The 18,000-nt window shown below is 38.5% G+C and overlaps 1 protein-coding gene and 1 non-coding gene across 2 annotated transcripts in view; both read right to left on the reverse strand.

Annotated features, from left to right (window-relative positions):
* LOC150083280 (murinoglobulin-1-like) overlaps nt 1-18,000 on the reverse strand; it is an 892,685-nt gene that overhangs the window by 760,614 nt on the left and 114,071 nt on the right. The gene's annotated exons all lie outside the window — the stretch shown is intronic.
* On the reverse strand, nt 16,378-16,484 carry LOC150083281 (U6 spliceosomal RNA). Its single transcript, XR_016547241.1, has one exon. It is a non-coding gene; the product is annotated as a U6 spliceosomal RNA (small nuclear RNA).

Raw genomic sequence — 18,000 nt, forward strand, 5'->3', positions numbered from 1 at the left:
TTAAACTAACAGGTCTATAATTACTTGTGTCAGCCTTTGATCCTCCTTTGTGAATTGGGGTTACATTTGCACATCTCCAGTCTATGGGTACCTCCCCTGAGTCCAAAGAAGCTCTCATAATTATGGCTAGGGGTTTGAATACTTCCTTTGCTGCCTCCTTTAATATAACTGGATAGATCCCATCCACCCCAGGTGCCTTTTTTATGTTTATCCTCAACAATCTCTCCTCCACTTTCCTCTCAGTTATTACAAAATCATCCAGCTCACTGCCAATGTTTACTTTACCTACATCATTCTCCTTCCTGAATAACTCCTCATGCGTGAATGTAGATGCAAAATACTCGTTTAGATTGTTAGCCACCTGAGCAGGATCCTCAACTGTTGAACCATCAATATCCAGTGGACCAATCTGATTCATCCCTTTCCTTTTCGAGTTCAAGTATGTAAAGAACTCTTTTCTGTTTTTCTTTGCATCCTTTGCCAAGGATTTTTCATAGTCTGCCTTTGCCTGCCTAATCTCCTTTGTGACTTGGTTACAGACCAACTTATATCTATCATAGGCTTCCATGTCACCCATTAATTTGTATGTATCCCATGCATTTTTCTTCTCTGCCACATGTCTCATTAGTTCATCTGACAACAATTTAGGCCTAAACCTTGAACAATATTTCTTAGTTGGTATGTAAAGCCTGGTAGCCTCCAAGATTAGTTCCTTGAATGCTTCCCATTTTGAGTTTGCTGTTGGTAACATCATCAGTTGGTCCCACTGTATAGAATTTAAATACTGTCTCAGACCATCATAGTCGCCTTTACGAAAACAAAAACCCTTCCCTTTACCTCTGATGGTAGTTACCTCCTTGAGTAAATCCCACTTCAACACACTGTGATCACTGCCACCTAGTGGTTCATTTATCTGCAGGTTCTTAATGCATGAAGAATCACTACTGATAATCAGATCAAGAGTATTGCTCCCTCTTGTTGCCTCACGAACATGCTGATGTAGAAAACAATCATCCAATAAATCCACAAAAGCCTTGCTAGTGTGCGAGTGACCAACCCACAAATTCCAGTCAATATCTGGGAAATTAAAGTCCCCCATTATAAGACTCTCTGATTTACTGGCCCACTCTATTTCCCTGTACAATATCTTATTATACTCATCAGAGTCATTAGGCCTATAGCACACTCCTACTCTCAATTTTGATTTCCCTATGCTTATGTCACACCAAACTGACTCGACACTGCCCTGTCCATCGATGTCGACTGGCTTCACTTCCTTGGACTTTATGTGTTTCTTAATTAATAGCATAACCCCTCCTCCCCTTCTGTCCTGTCTATCCTTTCTATACACATTGTATTCCCCAAATTCCAGTTCCGCATTACTTATATCTGTGTGACACCACGTCTCTGATATCCCAACAATATCTGCCTTTGATGTTTTGAGCAATACCTCAAATTCATCAAATTTATTTACCAAACTCCTAGCATTGGTGTACACGCAGGTATACATGCACCTGTTTCTATTCTTAGCTACCCTAACACAACCCATGTGTTTACTTGTACCGCAATGACTACCAGCAGTCTCTGAAATATCCTGCATCTTGTTTTTCAGACTTCTGCTCATTTCAATAGAAGCAGTGCAAGAATCACTTCCACCTCTGCCACTGGCTACTGTTAATCTATTAGTCCTTGTATCCCCCCCAACTAGCAGTTTTCCGACCCACCTAACACTGCCTCGGCAGCATCAGCAAAAATTCTTGCACCCTTTCTATTTAAGTGTATCCCATCCCTGTAGAAGCAATCTCTCCTGTTAACAAGTACAGTCCAGGCTGAAAAAAATTCTACACAAGACTTCAGTTATAGCTCAGACACAGCATGGTTTTGTTAAGGGGAAGTCTTGCCTGACCAACTTGATTGGATACTATGATGCAGTCACAAAAGAACTGGATGCAGGGAATAAGTTTGATATTATATACTTGGATCTTAGAAAGGCTTTTGATACTGTTGCACATGTAAGACTGCTACACAAATTGGAGCAGTGTGACATTGGAGGCAAATTGCTGCTATGGATAAAGGGGTGGTTGAGGGGGAGAAGACAGAGAGTGGTAATCAATGGACACTGCTCATCGTGGACTAATGTTATTTGTGGAGTCCCTCAGGGCTGAGTGTTGGGTCCATTATTGTTTTCTGTATTTATAAATGATATTGATGATGGTATATCAAGCTTAATGTCCAAGTTTGCAGATGATACGAAGGTTGGCAGGGTTGTCAAGGACACTACTGACACTATGCTGCTGCAACAGGATCTGGAAAGGTTGAGCAGATGGGCTGAGAGGTGGCAAATGAAGTTTAACATTGACAAATGTAAAGTACTACACATGGGAAACAGCAACCCCAGAGCAATGTATCAACTCTGTGGTACTACAGTGACAGTGGTAGAGAATGAAAGGGACTTGGGGGTGGTTGTGCAGGCAGATATGAAGTTCTCTGAGCAGTGCAGATGGGCTGCAAGAGTAGCTCATGGAGTATTGTCAATGATATACAGGAATTTTTCCAGCAGGGATAAGGAGGTGATTATTCCATTGTATAAGGCAATGGTCAGGCCACACCTAGAGTACTGTATACAGGTCTGGAGGCCTCATTTCAAGAAGGATGTAGAGCTGCTGGAACGAGTACAGAGAAGGGCAACAAGATTAGTGAATGGAACAAAGGGGTGCTCTTACGAAGAAAGGCTTAAGTTTTGCAAATTACAGTGTCTGGAGACTAGGCACCAAAGAGGTGATCTGATAGAGGTGTATAGAGCCTTGAATGGTTTAAGCATGCTCAATGCTGTTGGGATTCTTTCTCTAGCTCAGAAAAATCACCTGAGAGGGCATAAATTCAAATTGAGGAAAGACAGATGTAGGATAGACGTGCGGAAATTTGCCTTTAGCCAGCGGGTGGTTGGTTGGTGGAACAGACTTCCATCCCTTTAGGTGGAGGTTGATAGCCTAAATAAGTTTAAGGCTCAGCTGGACAGGTATTTTGAACGAACAGAGGGGTGAAGTGGAAGTGGGTTTTTTTTTTTTTTTTTTTTTGGCTGATGCTGCATAAGCTTGCTTTCTTGCATCAAATGCCTCTACTAATGCTAATGCTAATCATTCTTCTCTTTCTTGGTGATTCCCTTCTCTCTCTCTCTCTCTCTCTCTCTCTCTCTCTCTCTCTCTCTCTCTCTCTCTCTCTCTCTCTCTCAGGGTAATTCAGAATTTTTTTTTTTTTTGGCTAGTACAGCATAAGCCTCAGGCTTCCTTGCACCATATGGCTAATAATAATAATAATAATAACTGAAGTGGAGAGAAAGGAATTCACCATGATGTTATGTTTTTAAATGCATTAACAGATTATTAAAATTTCTATAAATTTTAATTGATATGAGTATGAGGAAACTATTATCAGTTGGCAGCTGTCATAAAAGTTAAAATCTAAAAGCATTTAGATTTTGTCATATGACTAAATTTGGCTGTTGGACAAAATTAGGGAGCTCAGTATCTGCAACTGCCTTTCCTAACTTCTAAAACTATCTGACTTTCTAGTTTTTTAAAAGTCAGGCACTGTTAAGCTGGCACAGCCTTGGAATGTATTTTCCACACTGCCCAGCATTTCAATATGCATTAAATTAACCTATACCAAATTCATTATAATAAGATACTTTAAATGTAATTTGGAAAATTTACAAGGGTAAATGATACTACTCGATAAAATGTATTAAGACACCGCCACATTTAGGAAAACATGAATTTTAATTAACAAATTAGCATTAGCATTAGTAGAGGCATTTGATGCAAGAAAGCAAGCTTATGCAGCATCAGCCAAAAAAAAAAAATAAATAAATAAAAAATAACCACTTCCACTTCACCCCTCTGTTCGTTCGAAATACCTGTCCAGCTGAGCCTTAAACTTATTTAGGCTATCAACTTCCACGACAAGGGATGGAAGTCTATTCCACCAACCAACCACCCGCTGGCTAAAGGCAAATTTCCTCACATCTATACTACATCTGTCCTTTCTCAATTTGAATTTATGCCCTCTCAGGTGATTATTCTGAGCAAGAGGAAGAATCCCATCAGCATTGAGCATGCTCAAACCATTCAAGGCTTTATACACCTCTATCAGATCACCTCGCCGGTGCCTAGTCTCCAGACACTGTAATTTGCAAAACTTAAGCTTTTCTTCGTAAGGGCAACCCTTTGTTCCATTCACTAATCATGATGCAATTCTCTGTACTCGTTCCAGCATCTCTACATCCTTCTTGAAATGAGGCCTCCAGACCTGTATACAGTACTCTACAGTGGTCTGACCATTGCCTTATACAAAGGAATAATCACCTCCTTATCCCTGCTAGAAAAATTCCTATATATCATCGACAATACACCATGAGCTACTCTTGCAGCCCATCTGCACTGCTCAGAAAACTTCATATCTGCCTGCACAACCACCCCCAGGTCCCTTTCATTCTCTACCACTGTCAGTGTGGTACCACAGAGTTGATACGTTGCTCTGGGGTTGCTGTTTCCCATATGTAGTACTTTACATTTATCAATGTTAAACTTCATTTGCCACCTCTCAGCCCATCTGCTCAATCTTTCCAGATCCTGTTGCAGTAGCATAGTGTCAGTAGTGTCCTTGACAACCCTGCCAACCTTCGTATCGTCTGCAAACTTGGACATTAAGCTTGATATACCATCATCAATATCATTTATAAATACAGAAAACAATAATGGACCCAATACTGAACTCTGAGTTCAGTATTGGGTGAACTTCAGGTGAATTAAAAAGGTGTAATTGGATCGGAATTAAAAAGGTGTAGGCCAATTATAAAAATTAACAGCTCTTTGACACCAGTAACAGCATCGACCTATCATGGAACACTTTCAATCAGTTCATTCTTCATTCAGTGCAGTCACCAGTACAGATATAGGAAAGAGAGGTGTATGGGCTGCACTCTGATTCAGTGTTCCATTTTATCCCAAAGGAGTTCAGTCATATTCAGGTCAGAACAATCTCTTTATTTTCCTCAAACCAGGTTCTTACGATGTTCACTGTATGAGATGGGCCATTAGTATGCTGGATCACAAAGGGACCATTTCCACAGAACTTGCGGGGGTGTGAGCACATGGAATTAATCAGTGGAACATGCTGTATGACATTGCCAAAAACTGTCAATGTCAATGACTTGACATTGACAGTTTTTGGCACTGTTGGGCACTTAAAATGGGGGACAAACAACAATCCAAGTGAAAACCACAAGAAGCAGCCCCATATCATGACCCCACATCCTGTGAACTCAAGTGTGTACACAATAACTGCAGTAGATGATGTTCCCAAGGCGTTTTTCATCTCCATATTCAACTGTCTGATCTAAAGACTGTGTAGCATGAAAGAGCACTTCATAGGACCTGTTTCTCTATTCTATGGTCCAAAAATGTGGGTTAGGCCCTACTGACAACAGTAAATATCAAAATTCATGGACATGATATGAGATTTTTGACAGTAGCTCTGCCATAAAAATCCATACTGTGCAAGCCCCTATAGATGGTGTACACACTTATGAACACCCCTGCAGACTTCACTCAGTTTACTTTAACTGCTTTCTTCAGGCAGCAGTAATTTCTATTCATTTTGGCCAACCTAGATTGTTTGCGCTCGTACACACACACACAATGCCCTTGTCAATCAGTTATAACTGGCTTCATGGGCTTGTGGCATTTAACTGGATTTGGGCTTGTGGCATTTAAGCCTCTTTGAAACATAGTAAACTGCTCACTAGGGCTCATTCTGCTTTTTTCTCATATCTTTGCTATTGGCTATCCACTTTTAAATGTATTTCTGCTTTGCATATATCTTGTTCAGACTATTCACCATAAAGAGCACACAGCTTGTAAAAGCTATGCATACATTTCTTGAACTTTCTTATATGAACTGCATATTAATCTAAGAAGCTGTTGTTGTTGTTGTTATTTTGGTTTTTAGGAGCATTAGCAACTAAGGCCATATTGCTCCGGGATATGCGGTGGTCATTCCCTGACCTTTTCCACATCCTCCGTATTTGGTGGTGAATCTAAGAAGCATCAATAAAGAAGACCGTAAATAGTTCAAACAGTATACATTTCTTCCTAATAATGCACTGTTTCACTCCACTTACGCTACATAATGTATGCCATTTTTATTGTTGTAATTAGCACATGTAAGGAATATTATCAAATTTATCTCATTACAGTTATTTTTTTTATAATGTTATTTACATTGTAATCCATGGTTACCCACTATATTATCTAGATAATCCACTGGAATTTATAATTATATTTTAGCACAGTTGTTTTTACAACTTGTTTTATAATAATTTCCTGCTGTATCTCGTACTAACATTTCTCACACTGATCTCTTCCAAAGCTAATTTATTGTGTTAATGTTTGGGCCTATTACATCACTATTAGAGCTACCTGTCCATGGAGACATGACAGTAATAAAAAAAAAAAAAAAAAAAAAGGAGAGAGAGCTATGAAGTAGAAAGGAGTTGTATCATTAGTGTGAAATTATTGTTATCAGCTGTTTCATATACAGTATAGCGTTGACAATCCAGACTTCCGATTTGTTCAGATTTTGGAACGTATCAAAAATGCTGTTCTGGAGACTAAAAAAAAAAATTTGGTAAGTTTAGAAATAAAAATACTAAGTTTTACTTATGTATTTTTATTCATAGGTAACAAAACAAATGGAAGTTTCGGCCACAATAACATATATCTTAGCAGAATATTAACACATACTGTGTAGGCCTTTAACAAAAATAATTAAGTATTTTTTGCTGCACCATTTCGAAGTTCATTTCTTTCTTGCCAGATCTCTTGGTCTTTTCAGCAAGAGTAGTTGAGTTGGACAGCATTCATTTTGTTTGTCGATTTTCATGTATCATTTAATTTTGTTAATTGGTAAGGTAATAAATGTGTAAATTTGTGCTTTATATCTTCATTTTTATAGCCTGTGGATAATATTTCTCTGATTTTCACTTATTAGAATTGCCGTTTAATAGGATAAAAATTCAATTCACAAATGTGATCACAATAACTGGTGCTTACTGTAATTATTTTATGGCACCAGCATAAAAGAAATAAATGCTGGCTCGTGGTGATGGCTATTGACGTTTCGAATTATTGAAGTTCGGATTTTCAATGCACTACTATATATAAATTTATTTGAAGTTTATAAAAGTAAGTGAATTTGAAAGTCAACTTATTCCAACAAAGGGTGTGCTTGTGAAATGCATTGAAAGGCATTTACAAAGTAATTAAAAGGCATTTAAAATTATACAATTTATTGGAAGAAATTAACACTTTTTAATTAACAGGAATTAAACTGTGAATCTTTGCTCTGAATTTGAAGCAGAATACTTTCAAGCTACATGAAAGAAAAAAGTTAATGCAAAACTTGGTAACAATTAGTAAAATTGATGCTAAAATCTTCAAAAAAAAATGAAATTAAACAGGATGAAACATTACAAGGTAAGAGGAATTTATCTTTTTCTACTAACAAGCATCATAACTGGATGGATTGCATCCACTCCAGGTGCCTTTCTTATGTTTATCTTCAACAATTTCTCCTCCACTTTGCTCTCAGTTGTTGCAAGATTATCGAGCTTACTGCCAGAGTTTAATACACATCTGGCATTCCCCTCCCTCAATAACTCTTCATTTGTGAATGTAGATGCAAAGTATTCATTTGGTTTGTTAGCCGCCTGAGAAGGACCATCGGCAGTTGAACCATCAATGTCGAGTGAACCAATCTGATTCATCCTCTTCCTTCTGGAGTTTACATGGGTAAAGAACTTGTTGCTATTTTTCTTTGCGTTCTTTGCCGGAGATTTCTCGTAATCTGCCTTTGCCTGCCTAACGTCTTTTGTGACTTGGTTGCAGACCGGCTTATATCTATCGTGGGCTTCCGTGTCTCCTGTTAATTTATATGTATCCCATGCATTTTTCTTCTCTGCCATTTGTCTAATTGGTTCGTCTGACATCCATTTAGTCCTAGATCTTGAACAGTGTTTCTTGGTTGGTGTGAGAAGCCTGGTGGCTTCCAGGATGAGTTCTTTGAATGCCTCCCATTTTGAATTTGCTGTTCGTAAGCATCGTCGGTTGGTCCCACCGTATAGAATTTAAATACTATCTCAGACCACCATAGTCGCTTTTACGAAAGCAAAAGCCCTTCCCTTTGCCCTTGATGGTGGTTGCCTCTTTGAGTGAATCCCACTTCGGCGCACTGTGATCGCTGCCACCTGGTGGTTCCTTTATCTGCAGATTCTTGGTGCGTGAGGGGTCACTACTGATAATCAGATCAAGAGTGTTGCTCCCTCTGGTTGCCTCCCAAGCGTGCTGCTGCAGAGAACACTCATCAAATAAATCCTTGCTAGTGTGAGTGACCAACCTACAAGTTCCAGTCAGTCTCTGGGAAGTTCAAATCCCCTATTATGGGACACATTGATTTGCTAGCCCACTCTGTTTCTCTGTGCAGGTGCTCGTTGTGCTCATCAGCTTCATTGGGCCTATAACACACACCTACTTTCATTGTTCTTTTTGGGCATTTCCTTAGATTTTATGTTTCTTGACTAACAGCATAGCCTCTCCTCCCTTCCTGTCCTGTCTATCCTTCCTATACACATTGTACTCCCCAAATTCCAGTTCTGCACTGCTTTTGTCTGTGTCACAGCACGTCTCTGATGTCCCAACAATATCTGCCTTTGGTGTCTTGACTAGCACTTCGGGCTCATCAAATTTATTAACTATACTCCTAGCATTGGTGTACATGCAAGTATACATGCACTGGTTTCTACTCTTAGTTACCCTAACACAGCCCATGTATTTACTTGTTCCACTATGACTCCCAGCAGTCCTGGAAATCCCCATTGCCTTGCCTTGCTTCCCAGGCTGCTGCTCACAGTGCCAGCCTTAGCAAATGCAGAGCCCTATTGGAGCGTGCTGGCAGTGCCCCTTGAAAAATTCAATATTAATCCTTTAATATTTTTAAATAATTGTTTATTATTTTTATATTATTGACCAGAAATGTTGATAACATAAACAAAATTAATCAGAGGGATATTTTTCTTGCCCATTTATCGGCAATATCTTTGAAGACTTCCTCAAAATTTTAATTCCTTGCTTCTCTTTCAGTGGATACAATAGCAAGGTTGGTGAGTCTCTCTTGAAGCGTTGTTGACTTTAGATATGTTTTAATTATATAATTTATTAAATAATTTGTATAATTTATAATTTAAATATTTATTATTTAATTAATTATGTTTTAATAAACTTTAATTGGGAAAAGCTTCTTTTCACAGACGCTAGTCACTAGAATCGTTAAAAATATTCTTAGCAATATCAGTAAATTCGAAAATCCAATGGTTCATTAATTAAGTTGCGAGAAATTGCAAAATATTTAAAGGATTTTCGAAGCACGATTCTGCAAGAATTGGTTTCAGTGCTTCCATTTCCTCTACTACTACTATGACCATCAATATCTGTCACCTTCACAGACTTCACCAATTCGTTGCTCTCAATGATTTAGCATAAAGTGTGATTTATAAATCTGCAGCATGTTTTCTTAACTTGTCCTTTGGAATTCTTAGAAATTTACCCAAGAAACCAAAAAGATTATTATGTTTTATTAACTGCTGGAAACATGACTCTAGAGATTGCAAAGCCTTGTCCACGATTTTGTTAATGCAGTTTATCTTGTAAGCTTCCTTAGGATTTGTTATAGGTTCATCAGCAGGCTTGTAATTGAAGTGTCTCTTAATTTTTTCTTGTGGAAAATTCTGGAGATACTTCCAAATCTGTCGCAAGTTCTGTGGCACCAACTAGTCTGCGTGGGTAGCACAGTGGTATCATCATCGTTCTTCCCACACTGGATAGAAAAGGCCCCAGTTCGAATCCCACTGACGATGCGAGGAACTTTGATGGGATTTTTTCACTCCGTGGCTGTGTTAGTCGGTCTCAGGCGTAGATAGCAAGGTTTTTTCCCCCAACAAAACAGGTAAATCAATCAGAGAACACACACAATTCACAGACACAAATACAGGTTTATGTAATCAGTTATGGGTAATAATAATTTTTTTTGTGGCACCAACTAAGATTGTTTAAAGCCAGTCTCTATACTCTGACATCCAGTGCAGAAGGTTTTTAAATGAAGAACAAAGAGCTTTTTAAATGAAGGTTTTTAAATGAAAGAAAGAAGAAATGAAGAAGAAGAAGAAAGAGCAAGATCTGTAGAATTACTTTGCAGTTCTTTACTTACATGAAACAAAAGAAATCAAATCATGTCAAAATAAAGAAACAAGGAACTTGTATTCCTTGATCTGGTTAGCTAGTGATTCAGCTTCACTTCTTGCTTGGGCATCTTCTGATGCTATTTCCAAAAGCGCTTCATCGAAATCACCAACTTGATACCTTACACTGCATTCAGCACTCCCACCTTTTCTCAGAGAGGCTTTACAGGAAGACTCTTCACATATTTTTGGAAAATGACCATTTTTTGTTGATGCTGAAAAGAGCATGTACAGATGTTGAAGTTAGCATTAGCATTAGTAGAGGCATATGATGCAAGAAAGCAAGCTTATTCAGCATCAGCCAAAAAAAAAAACCCTCCGTTCGTTCGAAATACCTGTCCAGCTGAGCCTTAAATTTGTTTAGGCTATCAACTTCAACAACAAGTGATGGAAGTCTATTCCACAAACCAACTGCTCGCTGGCTAAAGGCAAATTTCCGCACATCTATCCGACATCCGTCCTTTTTCAATTTGAATTTATGCCCTCTCAGGTGATTATTCTGAGCAAGAGGAAGAATCCCATTGGCATTGAGCATGCTCAAGCCATTCAAAGCCTTATACACCTCTATCAGATCACCTCGCCGATGCCTCGTCTCCAGACTCTGTAATTTGCAAAACTTAAGCCTTTCTTCGTAAGAGCAACCCTTCGTTCCATTCACTAATCTTGTTGCCCTTCTCTGTACTCGTTCCAGCAGCTCTACATGCGTCTTGAAATGAGGCCTGCAGACCTGTATACAGTACTCAAGGTGTGGCCTGACCAATGCCTTATACAAGGGAATAATCACATCCCTATCCCTGCTAGAAAAATTCCTGTATATCATTGACAAGACACCATGAGCTACTTTTGCAGCTCGTCTGCACTGCTCAGAGAACTTCATATTTCTGCCTGCACAATTACCCCCAGGTCCTTTTCATTCTCCACCACTGTCAGTGTAGTACCGCAGAGTTGATATGTTGCTCTGGGGTTACTGTTTCCCATATGTAGTACTTTACATTTGTCAATGTTAAACTTCATTTGCCTCCTCTCAGCCCATCTGCTCAACCTTTCCAGATACTGTTGCAGCAGCATAGCATCAGTAGTGTCCTTAACAACCCTGCCAACCTTTGTATCGTCTGCAAACTTGGACATTAAGCTTGATATACCATCATCTATATCATTTATAAATACAGAAAACAACAATGGACCCACAACTGAACCCTGAGGAACTCCACTAATAACATTAGTCCACGTTGAGCAGTGTCCATTGATTACCACTCTCTGTCTTCTGCCACTCAACCATCCCTTTATCTATAGCAGCAATTTGCCTCCAATGCCACACTGCTCCAATTTGTGCAGCAGTCGTTGTTGTTGCAATTTGTTGTTTGGTTTTTAGGAGCATTAGCAACTAAGGCCATATTGCTCCGGGGATATGCGGTGTCATTCCCTGACCTTTCCGCATCCTCCGTATTTGGTGGTTACAGGCTCGAACCCCAGTCTAATCAAGAAGTGTGTACTATGCACTGCCACTCCTGCCCACCTGGCTACGGAGGCACCATAAGCTAGATAGTGGTAGTCACCAATGGTATAAATAAGTTAAGTATAAATGATGCAAAAACTGTTGTATAAAAAAGGGTGTATTGTTCTGTAAAATTTTCATGATTAAAGTGATACTAACTGTGAACTAAGGTTTATCTGTAAATATTCATTTAGGTATCGTGGTTGGCTGTTGTTGGGTTTTAGGAACCATCTGTGCCTAAAACCCAACCCCTTTAGGTATCATACCATTCGTTGCACCACTTTAGGCATCATATCATTCATTATATATACACATTTGTTATTTTGTTCAATAACAACACAGGCCACGGGGAAATTTACCACTCTCAAACCTGTGAACTTTCAGGACACTTTGCAGGATAAGATCTGCTTGCAGAAATATCATAAAAAGAAATACTCTCACTTTATCTAAGTGAGAGATTTGTGCCCTCTCACTTTATCTAAAGTGAGAGGGCACAAACTGTTCTATGCAAGAGGTGCACTAATGATTTCATTTTATTTTTGTATTAATGTATATTTAAATCAAATACTTGATTTAAATATACAAAAATACTGAATGAATAGAAAAACATTATTTACACACAATATTTAACAATCTCTTATTAGTTTTAGGATATTCAGGATGTCCAACACTGTGCCCAACTTGCTCTTCCACAAATGTTTAATGTGCACTCATTGACAGCTATTGTAAATTATTTTAAGAGAGGCCATATCAACACTGAAATTGAGAACAAGAGGACAGCAACCAAGTGGGCTCCATTATTTGTAGTTTCATAGCAGTATAATTAATATTAGAAATGGTTTTTCTAACGCTATAAACTAAGTTCATAAAATACGAACGCAACTGTATAGGGCAATGTAAAACATAACTTGGCAGCATAATATATAATGTAACTTGGCAACATAATATATAATGTAAATTGGCATCACAATATACAGCATAACTTTGCACTGTAACAGATACTATTGTGGAATTATCTGTGAATAGTGTAGTGTTATTATTGCACTTAGTTTTCTCTTAGCTTCGTGCAATTCGGCATTGTGCATTTCTCGGAATAGACAGGTATCCTTTTAATAATACAGTTTGCTCTTTTCTGTTGAAACCACAAACCTGTGCAATTTACACCAGGTACTCAGCTCTGACAAAATGAACTGTGATTGCTTCTCTAATTGGAGCCTTGAGTCACTATCCACCAGCAAAACTGTCATCAGCATAATCAATCATAACAACGTTGTTATAGTCCAATTTTAACCAATCATTTAGGACTAAATTCCACATTAATGGGCCAAGGACTGACCCCTGTAGGCCACCTCTTACAACTTGTCTGCAAATTTCCCACATGCTGATTTAACTGTACCTGTTCTGTCACAGAAGTAATCTCTTATAACAGAGTGGATCTGTGGTGTGCATTTTCCCTGAGGTAATACTATAAGAACACCGTACCAGTCAGTGCTATCAAATGCCCCAGTGAAATCTACAAAGATACCCAGACAATATTTTGATCTGCATCGGTGTACAGATTCCACCAATTTTCCCAATGCATTATCAGTCCCTTTCCCTGCTGTAAATCCATATTGCAACAGGACCAGAATATGTCTAACAGGGGCAAAGTTATGGTACTTTAGAGAAGTTATTTGTTAAGGGCATCTTTTTAAGAGCTGAACTTATGTACTAACTCATCAGTTCAGCTAAAAGCTTAAAGTGTTTTAGTTAGGACTAAAGATCTTTAAGGGCTTAAGCTTCAGGCAGCGAAAAAATTAGACAATGTACAAGTTTGCGCAAAAGCAGCATATTAGTACACAGCAATTCCAAAAAAGAGCTAAAAACAGCATTGTTTTAGTTATATCTCATATTGTGAATACCTTCACAACCAGTTGCTATGATATTGCACTACTTTGAATAAGTAATGCTTCACCAATGGAGAAGACTACTGTTACTTCTTGGTAGATACCACTACCCAGACGGCACTGTTTCAGGACTATTTGGCCCTTCTTCGGTGGGTGGGTAGGTACCCTGATGCAAAAATGACAAAACAGTTATGAAGTATAACTCCATCAGGCATTTCCATATGAGAAATGCCTGATGGTGTATATAGTGAATTAGACTAAAGAGCTTTAAGGGCTTAAGCCTCGGGCTGCAAAAGAATTAGACAATGTACAAGTTTGTGCAAAAGCAGCATATTAGTATGCAGCAATTCCAAAAATGAGCTAAAAACGGCATCATTGCAGTTATATCTCATATTGAAATATAATGGCAGTGCAATATCATGGAAACTTGTTGTGGAGGTATTCACAATATGAGTATTCACAAAAAGAGCTAAAAACGATGTCGTTTTTAGCTTTTTTTTGGAATTTCTGCATACTAATATGCTACTTTTGCACATACTTGTACATTGTGGGTTAGGATTGCATTTGAAAGTGTTTGAAATTCTGCCCAAACATGATAGGAAGGTGTACATGATGAAAGCCCCTGCCAATGAATTAAGCCCCTGTAGAGAGACTGTGCAAGGCTCTTGAGATAAAATTTTTCTCAGTTTGGTCTGTGCTTGTTAACAGGAGAAACTGTTTTTACAGGAATGGGATACACTTAAAGAGAAAGGGTGCAAGAATATTTGCTGATGCTATTGAGGTAGGGTTAGGTGGGACAGAAAATTACTAGCTTGGGTTTATGGTTCATGAAAGAGGATCAAAGTGAGTAATTATAAATCATAAGCTTGACTTCTGTTCCATGGAAAATAATGCAGTCAGTGATCAAAGAAGTAATGTGAGATCACCTTGACAAGAACACAGTTATGTAACATCACAGCATGGATCTGTTAAGGGAAGATCTTGTCTGACCAATCTGATTGCCTTAAACATCTCAATAAAATCTCCTCATAGGTGCCTAGGTAGTAGTAGTAGTAGTAGTAGTAGTAGTAGTGGCACATGATGCAAGAAAGCAAGTGTAGGAGCTTATGCAGCATCAGCCAAAAAAAAAAAAAAAAAAAAAAATCATCACACCATTCCCTCCAAATGCCTGTCCAGTTCCTCCTTAAATTTATTTAACCTATCAACTTCCACAACGACAGATGGAAGTTTGTTCCAGCAATTAACCACCCGCTGGCTAAAGGCAAATTTCCGCACATCTATTCTACATCTGTCCTTTCTTAATTTGAACTTATGTCCCCGTAGGTTCGTAATCTGAACAAGTGGAAGGATCCCATCAGAATTCAGCGTGCTCAACCCATTCAAGGCCTTATAGACCTCAATCAGATCACCGCGCAGGTGCCTAGTCTCCAGCCACTGCAATTTGCAGAACTTAAGCCTCTCTTGGTAAGAGAATCCCTTCATTCCCCTCACCAATCGTGTTGCTCTTCTCTGTACACGCTCAAGCAAATCTACATCCTTCCTAAAATGAGGCCTCCAGACCTGTACGCAGTACTCAAGGCGTGGCCTGACCATTGCCTTATACAGAGGGACAATCACCTCCTTTTCCCTGCTAGCAAAATTCCTATATATCATTGACAAAACCCCATGACCTGCCCTAGCAGCCTGTCTGCATTGCTCAGAAAACTTCATATCTGACTGCACAATTACTCCCAGGTCTTTTTCATTTTCTACCACCTTAAGTGTAGTACCACACAGTTGGTACGTTTCTCTGGGGTTACTTCTACCCATATGCAGTACTTTGCATTTGTCAAGGTTGAACTTCAGTTGCCACTTCTTAGCCCATCTGCCCAAATTATCTAGATCCTGTTGCAGTAGCACACTGCCATTACTGTCATTAACAACCCTGCCAACCTTTGTGTCATCTGCAAACTTCGACATTAAGCCTGATATACCTTCATCAATATCATTGATAAATACACAAAACAACAGTGGACCCAACACCGAACCCTGTGGGACTCCACTAATAACATTAGTCCATGAAGAGCAGCACCCATTGATTACCACCCTCTGTCTTCTCCCACTTAACCATCCTTTTATCCATTGTAGCAACTTACCCTTAATACCATTCTGCTCCAATTTGTACAGTAGTCTTCCATGCGCAACAGTGTCAAAAGCTTTCCTGAAATCCAAGTATATGATATCAAAATTATTTTTCGCATCCAGTTCCTTTGTGACCACATCATAATAACCAATCAAATTTGTCAGACAAGACTTTCCCTTAACAAACCCATGCTGTGTTTGAATTATTGCTGCAGTCTTGTCTAGATGATCCTGCAATGCATCTTTAACCAGTGACTCCATTATTTTACCCGGAACAGAAGTTAAACTAACTGGTCTGTAATTACTCGTGTCACCCTTCGATCCACCTTTGTGAATTGGGGACACATTTGCACATCTCCAGTCCGTGGGAACCTCCCCTGAGTCCAAGGATGCTCTCATAATTATGGCTAAGGGTTTGCTTAGTTGCTTTGCCGCCTCCTTTAAAATAACTGGATAGATCCCATCCACCCCAGGTGCCTTTCTTATGTTTAACTTCAACAATTTCTCCTCCACTTTGCTCTCAGTTAAATGTGGAACGCTTCACGATTTTGCGTGTCATCCTTGCGCAGGGGCCATGCTAATCTTCTCTGTATCGTTCCAATTTTAGTATATGTACTGCCGAAGCAAGTACAGGTTCTAGATGATGCAATTTTTCTGATTAATTACCCCCCACCCCTGCTGGCAACATTCTTGTATATCAAAATGTTGCCAGCAAGGATAAGGGGGGGTTATTAGTCTGACAAAACCCCATGCGCTGTCCTAGCAGCTTAAGTTGAAATTATGTACTATTCCTATATTAGACATACACGTTACATATCTGTCATTAGATGTGCATAACTGCATAAATTGTAGCTATGCCACTAAGTGTAGAAAGACTATTTATTAACGTCTGCAAAGAACAAAGCTATCAATTATCCAAAATGACACAAACAGTGGCCAACTTATTGAATTAATGAAATATTGGTAGATATAGAGACACAACACTGAAAGTGCTACAAAAAATTAACATATGCATGATTTCCAAAGTAGTTCATGTTTCAGTAAAACTAAGAGCAATTTGATAAATAAATCTGAGACCACAGGTTGAACATATAATACACATTCGGGATGACCTTGTACCAGTACAGAAATGTTGCTGAAGACTTTGCTACAGCAAGAAATGCAAATTCTAAAGATACCTCGGAGAACTTACATTTGTAAGATCTATGAGATTCAAGCTCTTTGCACACATCACTGCAGGATGGACCTTGACTTTACAGTTAATTTCTTGTTAAGTTGGAAAAGGATGGGGAGAGAGATGATGCACACTTCGCATTGTGTGGTCTGAACACACGATGTTGTGTTGTGCCATTTGGTCAGAATCAAACCAGCATTCAGCTAATCAATCTATCTATGATGTGAAGGTAACAGTATGGTATGGATTTACTGCTCATTTTATTTTTGGTCCACACTTGAGGAAATAAGAGCACAAAGGCCAAAAATATTTACCAATATGACAGAATAGCACGGCAAGCTATTATCTGACCAAGTCATACTACTCTGCAAGAGAGTGACAGGCAGTAGAAAAGGTTATCTTTACACAAGATAATGTTCCCTGCACATATTATCAGATAACTCAAGATCCTAATATTTTCTAGGAAGATATAGTGACAGGGAAAAACTCTGTAGACTGTTTAATAACAAAAAATGACAATCTAAAAAAGCCTTAGAAATCAATATAAAACAATACTTTATTATGCTTCCATAATTTTATTTTGTGCTACATCACAAAATGTATACAACTTTAGTTGAACTGAATCAAAATTCTCTGGACATTCTCTTTCCTAGCAGTATTTTCCATGAACAAAACAATTATAACACTATACTTACCTGACATATATATATATTTGACTAATTGTACATTTCTAATTTGTTAAGTGATTTTAAGCATTACAATATTTGAAGAATATATTATTATTGTGTATAATCCATCGCTTGGCAAATGTTCTCACATAACATTGTTACTTTGTGAATTATAATGGGGGAGAAAATTTTCTCAGCATGGTCTGTACTTGTTAACATGAGAGACTGCTTCTACAGGGATGAGATATACTTAAATAAAAAAGGTACGAGAATATTTGCTGATACTATTGATGCAGTGTTAGGTG

This window comes from Mastigoproctus giganteus, chromosome 7 (assembly GCF_048544385.1).
Source record: "Mastigoproctus giganteus isolate SK-2022 chromosome 7, ASM4854438v1, whole genome shotgun sequence".
In the NCBI taxonomy this organism is placed as follows: Eukaryota; Metazoa; Arthropoda; class Arachnida; order Uropygi; family Thelyphonidae; genus Mastigoproctus; species Mastigoproctus giganteus.